A 9531-nucleotide genomic window follows, 5' to 3' on the forward strand; every position below is an offset into this window, starting at 1 on the left:
TTTCTATTTGACCAACTTTATAGCAAACTATAAATGTCCATATTACTAAATGAAAATATACTTAATGATTACAGATTTGATAGTGTAGATGTTGATACTTTCCAACAAACTTGGTCAAAGATAGAGATGTTTGACTTTTGAATAATAATAATAAACCTTATAAAAAAGGTATTGAGGGAGAACTATGTTTTAAATGTATGCTCTTGCATGAATTTTGTGTGTGTCATTGCAGTCCCTAATTTTATGCGAATAAAAAAACTACATCAATAATTAACTAATCAAAAGGTCATGAATCTATGATAATTTTAGCAACTTAAGAGGTAATCCCTAAGAGTGAACGCGCCGCCACCATCTGAGATCCTTATAAGACCAAAGATACATAATGAGCTGAACCCTCTAGGATATATTGATTGTCATTCACACTAAACAAGTAGCGTATTATTTTCATGTAGCAATCAGGAAAATCCATTTCTTGCTACACACAAATGCTTTGGGGTTTATCTTGTACAATAATATGTTTGTTCATTCTCAGCTACTCCCTCCGTCTGGTGAAAAGTGTACATATAGAAATTTTAGGACAAATTATGGAATGAAGTAAAAAATGCATTGGAAAGATGCAAGCCACCATCTCTGTCCTCTTTAATTATCCAACCCCGATGAGCTAAGTGCATGTAGAAATTAAGGAGACCATGTGTAGAATGTAATTGGTCTTGATTACTGTGTGATGAGAGAGAAGCTTTTTTTTCACTTTAAAGTGTATTGGGAAGATAGACGTACACTCTTTTGTGGAAAAATTCTAAACCCGAATGTACTACCTCCGTCTTGGTTTATTGGTCCTCATTGTAATTTGAACAAATATTTAACTAACAAAATGTTAATGGATGTGAACAAAAATTATAACGATGATATAATTTTTGTTCACATCCATTAACATTTTGTTAGTTAAATTTATCGTCAGGATTTGGCACAAAATACAATGTAGACCAATAAACCAGGACGGAGGTAATAGATGGTCTAAATAGATCATACATTGAGAAGTTGATGCGGCCTTAAAAATTAATTTAGATGAAAATGTTTCTCCATTAAGCAGGTAAGTGACACATGTACATTCTTTAAACTTTAAAACTAAAGTGTTTTTGTCATGTCATCTAATACCATATTAACTTGGCAGTTGCGCTCTCTTTGTCAACACAACACACTTGCTTTAATGTTTATATATATAATACGATACAGAAAACACAAGAAATACCAGAAAGGTTTATGGTGGCCTTGCTTCTTTATGCCAGCTAGCTAGCTAGATTTATGACATCTTTTCTACTTCCATTGCTCTGCTTCCTGTCAAGTTGTTTGGTTCTAATTTGAAAGAAATTCTGAGATGGTCCCGGCAAATGCGAACATTTGATTTCTGCAATTCAATGGCTAGTAGATTTATTACCTCTTCGAAGGTAAGAGGTTGTCAACAAGTTTGTGGGGGTCAATGCAGACTTTTCTCTATGTACAAAAAAGTAAGGTAATAATAATTAATTAAACCATGGTGTTAAATAAGGAAATATGCAATATGCTCATTAATATTAATATCTTGCTAATGGACATATTTGCACTTGATGTTACTTTGGCCTGGATTAATATTTATTAGTCAACTACATGTTTATCATATAGAAGTATGAGCTGTATATTCATGTAGCGAGTAAAATATAGTAAAACTCTATTCACCTAATACTATTGGATGGTAACAGAAAAACTATTTTAATTTGCAAAGAAATTGTCCTGTAGTTTTGCTGAAATTTGCACAATTAAATAAAAGTTAGGTGACATGTGATTAAGAAATGAGAAAAACTGGGGTTAACCAAAGTTTTTCTTTAGCGATATTTTTTACCGGCATATAAGGCATCGTACATGTTATGTAGTCGTCGCGAGGTGGTCTAGGGATCTAGATGTAATTTTTACTTCAGCCCTTTTTTGACAGTTGATGAATAGATTTTTCCCACAAAAAAAAAGGTATGCAAACTTTGATTACGTGGACTTGTTTCTTCATGCAAGCTAGCTAGTAGTAGATTTATGACATAGTTTCTACTTCCATTGCTGTATCTGCTTCCTGTGAAGTTGTTTGGTTCTAGTTTGAAAGGATAGTTTTTGAAAATAGTACTACCTAGCTAGTGATTTTCATTTGTGATATAGTTTAATGATCAACGCATGCTATATCAGGACCTACCTCGCAACAGATTGACATATATGAGGACGCCTACAACGGGCATTTCTGAAGTAACCAACAAAAGAACAAGATATAAAAAGTAGTATACAGAAGAGATTAGCAGGCAAGAGTTGCAGCACTTGGACATACATACCTGGAGATTGATATAGCCGGCTGCTAGCTAGCTCGAGGGACGGGGCACGCGTGTCTGTGTGTTTGTGTGAACGAAATGAGTGTGGTGCTAGATCCATATCGAGCTGCTCTTAAATAGAGGGAGTTGCAGAGGAGGTGTACTCCACTTGTAGCTAATAACTAAAACAAAATATTGACACAGCTGTTTGCCTCACCACGATCGGGATCCATATGCACTTTGGTAGCACGCAAGACACGTACGGTAAATCTAGCACGGTCTACCAGTATAGGCATGTGCATGCAATTTACACTCATCAATGTGCACACCTTCCTATAAGAAGATCAGGATCCATGTGCACTTTGGTAGCACGCAATTTACACTCATCAATCTATGTATCCATGGCCAGCAAATAAGCATGTATGTATGTGAAGATCGGTCTTCCATCAAGTACTACATCTCATGAGACTAACACAAAAAGGATTCCAATTCAATCTTGTATTTTCATTTCAAATTTTAGTTCTAGCGGGACTGACAAAATTCTAAGACATGGACCTATTATCTCAGAAGCAAATCGATCTGTCCACAAGCAGGACAAACTGACGATAACTAAGGGCGCGTTTGGTTCTCGATCGGGCAACTGCTCACCTCGCCTCGCCAACCAAGGAAGCTAAGGCTTTGATTCTAGGGAGAGCATACGCGTTTGCATGCATGTGCATTCTGGCAGCAGCACGCAACACACGGTGAATCTCCCATGGGCCAATGTAATCAACTACTCCCTCCGTTCCTAAATACTTGTCTTTCTAGACATTTTAAATGACTACTACATACGGATGTATGTAGACATGTTTTAGAGTGTAGATTCACTCATTTTGCTCCGTATGTAGTCACTTGTTGAAATGCCTAGAAAGACAAGTATTTAGGAACGGAGGGAGTAGTATATGCACGTGCAGTTTATACACTCATCAATGTGCACACTTCACTATGTCCTCCCTCCATCCACGAGCACATTGAAACGCGGATAGTTTAGTTTGCCAAGTTGTTGATTTAGTTAGTATACAACGTCAGGTAAGAAAGTTGACTCCGTGCTTCTACCAAGACGAGCAGTATATTATATATCTTATGAACCCCAGGTACACAAAAACAGACGGCTTCACTAGACTCAAGCGTTAATCACGGCGCCTAATTAAACTAATTAAACTTTCCGTGATCTGATCTGCTGGCCAGTGGAGAGGTTCGTCGGATAAGGACGACTTATCCAACCCATGTGACGCTGAGCTGCCCAGGCACTCCGGTATTAATTTTCATGAAACTTCCAAGAATACACGTTTGATTATGGCAAACCCCCCAGGATTTGAAATTTTAACTAAAAAGGGCCTAGTTTATTACAAGCGCCTGTCATTTCTTGTTTGTCTAGTCAACCGGCCAGAAATTCAGTAGCATAACGAAGTTATATTGTATAAAGATGGACGAACAAGGACCATACAAGTTCTAAATATGCGAGAGCAGCAATACAATAGGCAACCTTTTTTCCTGTGTATTTGGGTGATTTCTAAGCAACTTGTGTGCTTTCTTCGAAAAGGAGGATTATCTCGGGCCTCTGCATCAAACGATGTACACAACCAAGTATCAAAGTGCCAAGAACAAGTCGGGTAAAATAAAATACTCCCTCCGTCCTAAAATTCTTGTCTTAGATTTGTCTAAATATGGATGTATCAAGTCACGTTTTAGTATTAGATACATCCATATCTAGACAAATATAAGACAAGAATTTTGGGACGGGGGGAGTATAAACAGGACAAAGAGCCACAACCAGTAAAATAAGCCACTGTGCCTACACAAATACCCTATTATCGGACCGTCATCTAAGCAGGTTAAACGTAGCACGTCGGTTCCACCCAAAGGTCATGAGCTCCCTCGCTCTTGCATGGTGTAGTAATGACCACGTATGGACTCATCCAGACGCTCGGTAGATAACCTATAGAACTTTTGAATATTTGTTCTGTTAAATACACAATCGTTCAGACAGTTCTAAATAGCCCAAAGTAATGCACTCCACCCTTCCTAACCAATTACCAAATAAATTTGATATACTATTAGGTGGAGGTATGTTAAAGGACTCGTGTATTGTTGGCCGCATGAGCTTGGCAAGTTGGGAATTAAGGAATAAGTGTCGAATTGTTTCCTCATGGTCAAAGAAACAACAACGTTTACTACCTTTCCACCTGCGCTTTGCCAAATTTTTCTTGGTAAGAATCACACTCTTATGCACAAACGACATGAAAATATTAATCTAAACTTTCCGCAGCAGTTCCTGTGCATGTCTCAGCAATCATACGCAAAAGAATTGGACGGAACAAAGTGGTTTGTGTGGAACACCTTTATTCAAGACTTCTATATGATCGAGCTAAGTAACGAGCACACGAAAAAATAACGGAAATTGTTTCGAACTAAAAAATAAAATTGCTAAGATAAAAATCACACAGCTGATTCGATGGGGCGCCCCTATATCTGGCCTTAAGCGAGTCGCTACAGGGGAGACCGATATTGGTCGGCCCAGACTTTCGTTTTTTGCTTTATTTTTTAACTTTATTTATACTTTTAATATTCTAAATATATATTCCAAAAACACTCTATAAAAAACATTTTAAAAATGTCGACCAAGCAATTGAAAAATACCAAATGTGTATAAAAAATGTTTATGATGTATACAAAAAATGTATAAAAAAACATGATCATGTATTTAAAAAATAATATTCTAGCATTTGATTTTTTTTTAAAAGTATTCGAAAAATGTTGATCAAGCATTTGAAAAATGTTAAATGTGTATAAAAAAAATTCACCATGTATAAAAAAATAATGAAATGCTTTTATCATGTATATAAAAATGTTAATCAAGCATTTCAAAAAAAATTGAGTAAGTATTTTAAAAATTCTAAATATGTGTAGAAAAAATATTGCTCATGTATTAAAAAAGACGAATATTTTTATCTTGTATATGGAAATGTTAATCAAACATTTGAAAAACAATTTGAACAATTATTTGTAAAATGTTGATCAACCATTTCACAAATGTTAAATGTGTATAGAAAAAGTGTTGACCATGTATTAAAAAAATATGATTTTTTATTATGTACATAAAAAATTGTATTCAAGCATTTTAAAAAATGTTGAACAAGTATTTGAAAAATGTTAATCAAGCATTTGGAAAATGTTAAAAAAAGTATAGAAAGAATGTTGACCATGTGTTAAAAAAAATCTTTATCAATCATCTAAAAAATATTTAAAATGTGTATAAAAATCTTGACCATGTATTAAAAGAATGTTAAATTTGTATTGAAAAAATGTTAGACATACGGTAGAAAATTGTTGTTGACATATACAGATAATTGTATAAATGAAAAACAAAAGAACCAAGAAAACCAAAAATGAAAAAAATAAACCAAAGAAAAACGGAATAAAAAACTAAAGGAAAATTAAATAATCAGGGAAGAAAAAAGGAAAAAAATAGAAAAGAAACAAAAGAAAACAAAAAAGGGAAAATCTGGAGAAAATCGGCTCGACTTGCTTCAAGTAGGTCGCGCCGCCTCTACTTAACACGAACAGTCGGCTGGCGCAATGGTTAGCAGCGTTCGCTATCTTCCTGATCCCTCATTCTCCCCTTTTTCTTCTATTTTTATTAACTGTGCGCGAAATAGGCCAGCCCGACTACTGTAGCTGCTTCAGCGAGACATCCTGCAGGTTCCCTAAAGGCGAGATAAAGTCGTCGTGGATTCAATGTTTCGCTCATGGAGTCACCCGGGCTCTGGATGGGCTGGTTGACATCGTTCCTCTGGGCTTCTAGCCTGTGGGGGTTATTATCTCCGAGTTGGAGCCTGATGGGTCCAACCAGAGAGCCCACGCCTCGGCCCCCTTGTTGTTGGGGCGAGGCTTCTTCGCCGTCTCGTAGCAAGTCTCTCTTCCTTTCTTCCCGGCTGTAAGTGCCATCGAAACCAGTGACCAACATTCATTTGTTGTGCTTCTCTGTGCAGGTGTCTATTCATTCTTCTAGGAGGAAGAAGAAGAGTGATTTAACGCTAAAAAACCCAACAATGTTGCTTAATGAGCATGAGGATCGTATATACATGATTGACGTTGAACCACTTCCATATTTATACCCATATTGCAACAGGCAATTACCTAGTTAACTAAGAAATCCATAGAACATGTTAAGGCTGAGTAATTTTCTTCTAGCCTGTTAGCTTGTCCTACTGTTCCCAAATACCCCAACCCAATCAGTCCACGTTCCCAACAAAGCAAAAACCCATAAACCGATCGCTACCTCCATGCCATGGGAAATCGATGTTTGCTCTGCAAGCAAATTCATTCTACTAGGTTCATGCGGCATGCTGCGGGCCACACGCTTTCACCCTCCTTTTGCATTGTTTGCCGTTCGGTAAACCACTCCATAGACTGACGGTAGTAAACCATTTTGGGAACAAAGCAAATGAAAGCCAAATCTAACAAATAAGCTTTATCAACCCAAGACGGAGATGGGAGGGTAATTCGGTTAGCCTTTCACTTTGTTATTCGAAGAAAAAGATGTATAGGAATAACCTCCATGCATATGGTAAGTACATGTAAGTAAGAGATTCATACAAAATGATTTAATCTTTGGGCAGAGACAGATCAAACATGAAACTAAACAAACATATTCATGGCGATAACATAACTTAATGCCTTACATACAATAACACAACGGATAGAAGTAGACTAAGGCATAGCCTAGTGGTGGGAAGGGGCTGATGCCTTCTCACCCACCTAGGTTCAAGGCATGGTACTTGCAATTTGGGTTTGTTGCACCAATTATACCGTATGGGGTTCCCCTACGGTCTTTCTGTCAAAAAACACAGCGGACAGAAATTCACATTTCATTACAGATGCATGTCATGAGAACTTTAATCTATGTTAATCGTGATCTCATTTAGTTATGTGAAAACTGATTTGCCTTGCATACAAGATTTTTATATGTCCTGTCTAATGAGTCGATGCCTTTTTGAACCAGTAATAAATTTTAATTTCTATCAGTTAATCTCGGTATCATGACTATACCAGCATTCATGTGCATCACTATTCTACCAATGAATGCATTACTACTATATTGATAATTTCTTATCTTTTTTATGCTCACTCTCTCTTTTTCCCGAGACATGCTCACTTGTAATGACCCGTAGTCCAGAAGAGGCGGGGATTTGTTTTTTGTTGTGCATTGCATTCATGCATACAATTTTGGGGTCAATTTAAACTTTCAATTAAACTTAGATGAATTTGACCATATTAGAAATTTGGGTATGACCTTTGCGTAATTTTAGAGTTTTGTATCACAATTCAAATAAGTATATGACTTAAGGACTAAAGTGCAAAGTGCAATTATGTATCAGCTGGAAATTGGATTAAATAAATAAAACAATGATGAATAAGAAATACACAATTCAATTATATAGTTCCATAATACAAAGGTTTAGAACATCTTGTAATTTCAAACGGTGGGAGTACTTATTTGTTTTCTTTTTTGAACGAAGCTACTAATATTTGGTAGAGAATATAGTTTATAGCAATGCAAGACATTGTGTGTGTGTGTGTGTGTGTGTGTGTGTGTGTGTGTGTGTGTGTGATGGGTACCCGCATGCATGGCGACATTTAGTGATAGGCCATGTACCTGGTCCCGCAACTAGTCATGATAGAGAATTGCTATCTCTATTGTAGCTTTTTCAGGTTAGAATTTCAGCTGTCGATAATCCCACTTTCTTGATGTATCTTGCATTTTAAGAGAGAAAAGGCATCAGAATTGCATCGTAAAGTGAAAAATATAACATTAAAAAGGGGTAAATAACACTAGAAAATAATGATGCAAAATGGACATATAGACTACCATCGAACCGTGAGAATCACCTAGCAGGACCTGCATGGTTTGCCACTATCGGAGCTAAATCCGGCAGATCCCTCGGTAGGGTATCCTAAGCTAGGTGTCTTGGCATGATTGATGGTAACATGGACACAGAGTTTACCCAGGTTCAGGATCTCCCGAGGAGATAAGACTTTACGTCATGCTTGTTTTCTATTGCATTGGATGTGTACAGAGTACAAGGTACCAAGAAATTTGTAAGTTGATCTCCGTCTATGAGCTTAGACCCCAGTTTGTATAGTATACCAGGGACCCTAGGTTACATGGATCCTAGTTATCTATGTATTAGGAGGTAGAATCCTCCATGCATCCAGCGTCTTGTACACGACAACTAGGCTGGGAGTTGACGTGGTGAGAGGCCCCTTAGCCGGGACACCGTCACACGGCACCCCGCCGGACGACACTCCGTCAGGAGGGAGGAGGGGAGTGGAAGACGCTCCGTCGTGCCGCCTAGAACCGTTGCACGACCAGAGACGCTTTGCCGTTGTTAGAATAAAGAAGACAATTTTGTTGTTGTGTGTAATGGGTTTATTTTTTGAGGTGTGTGTGTGTGTGTGTGTGTGTGTGTGTGTGTGTGTGTGTGTGTGTGTGTGTGTAATGGGGGTAGTGGCCCCGCAACTAGTTTATCGCACCGGAGTGGCCCAACCCCAACATTTCCTTCCTCCTTTGCTCTCTCTGCTCCGGTCCCGACGACGGCGGCACGGAGGCACCGGATGGCGGGGGCTGCTGTGCTCCACGGCCGGCATCGGCATGGCCTCTCCTCCGTCGCTGGTGCTGGAGCTGGAAGCAAGCGCCGCAGGCTCAGGTCAGGTCAGGTCAGCTTCCCACCCGCATGCCCACCATGTGCTTGTGCTTATGCTTATGCCCATGGAAAGGTTCGTTCCGCCGCGACCTACCTAGCTCCCTGTCATAGCACAAACTACTCTAGAAGTCTAGATTGGACGGATGCAGCTGCCATCCAACTTATCATCCTGCATGCTAACAAATAAGTATGTTGGGACGGAGCTCATGTGCGATGCCGGCGCCTCCAGCTCTGCTCTCAGCCCAGCACAAGAAAAAGGTCCGGGCCAGACTGCCCATTCCATCCCATGCTGCTCTACTGTACCAACACGCCACCAATGCTTCTCTCCCTCTACGTCAGCTTACTTGCGTTAGCCCAAACTACACACACTCTGCATCATCAGCCAGGTTTTCTTTTCACAAGAAAAAATAATTTGGCCAGACTTCTGAAACCAACATAACTTCAGGACTCTCTCACGACTCAGC

The 9531-nt window shown here is 38.6% G+C and overlaps 1 protein-coding gene across 1 annotated transcript in view; it reads right to left on the reverse strand.

The window, feature by feature from the left end:
- The window catches only part of LOC119358528, a 5752-nt gene extending 3332 nt beyond the window's left edge, over positions 1–2420 (reverse strand). Inside the window, exon 1 of the mRNA XM_037625025.1 lies at positions 2346–2420. The gene's annotated coding sequence lies outside the window, so the exon portion shown is untranslated. The remainder of the gene's footprint in view (positions 1–2345) is intronic.
- Positions 2421–9531: the final 7111 nt, after the last annotated feature.

The sequence above is a fragment of the Triticum dicoccoides genome, chromosome 2A (assembly GCF_002162155.2).
Source record: "Triticum dicoccoides isolate Atlit2015 ecotype Zavitan chromosome 2A, WEW_v2.0, whole genome shotgun sequence".
Taxonomy (NCBI): Eukaryota; Viridiplantae; Streptophyta; class Magnoliopsida; order Poales; family Poaceae; genus Triticum; species Triticum dicoccoides.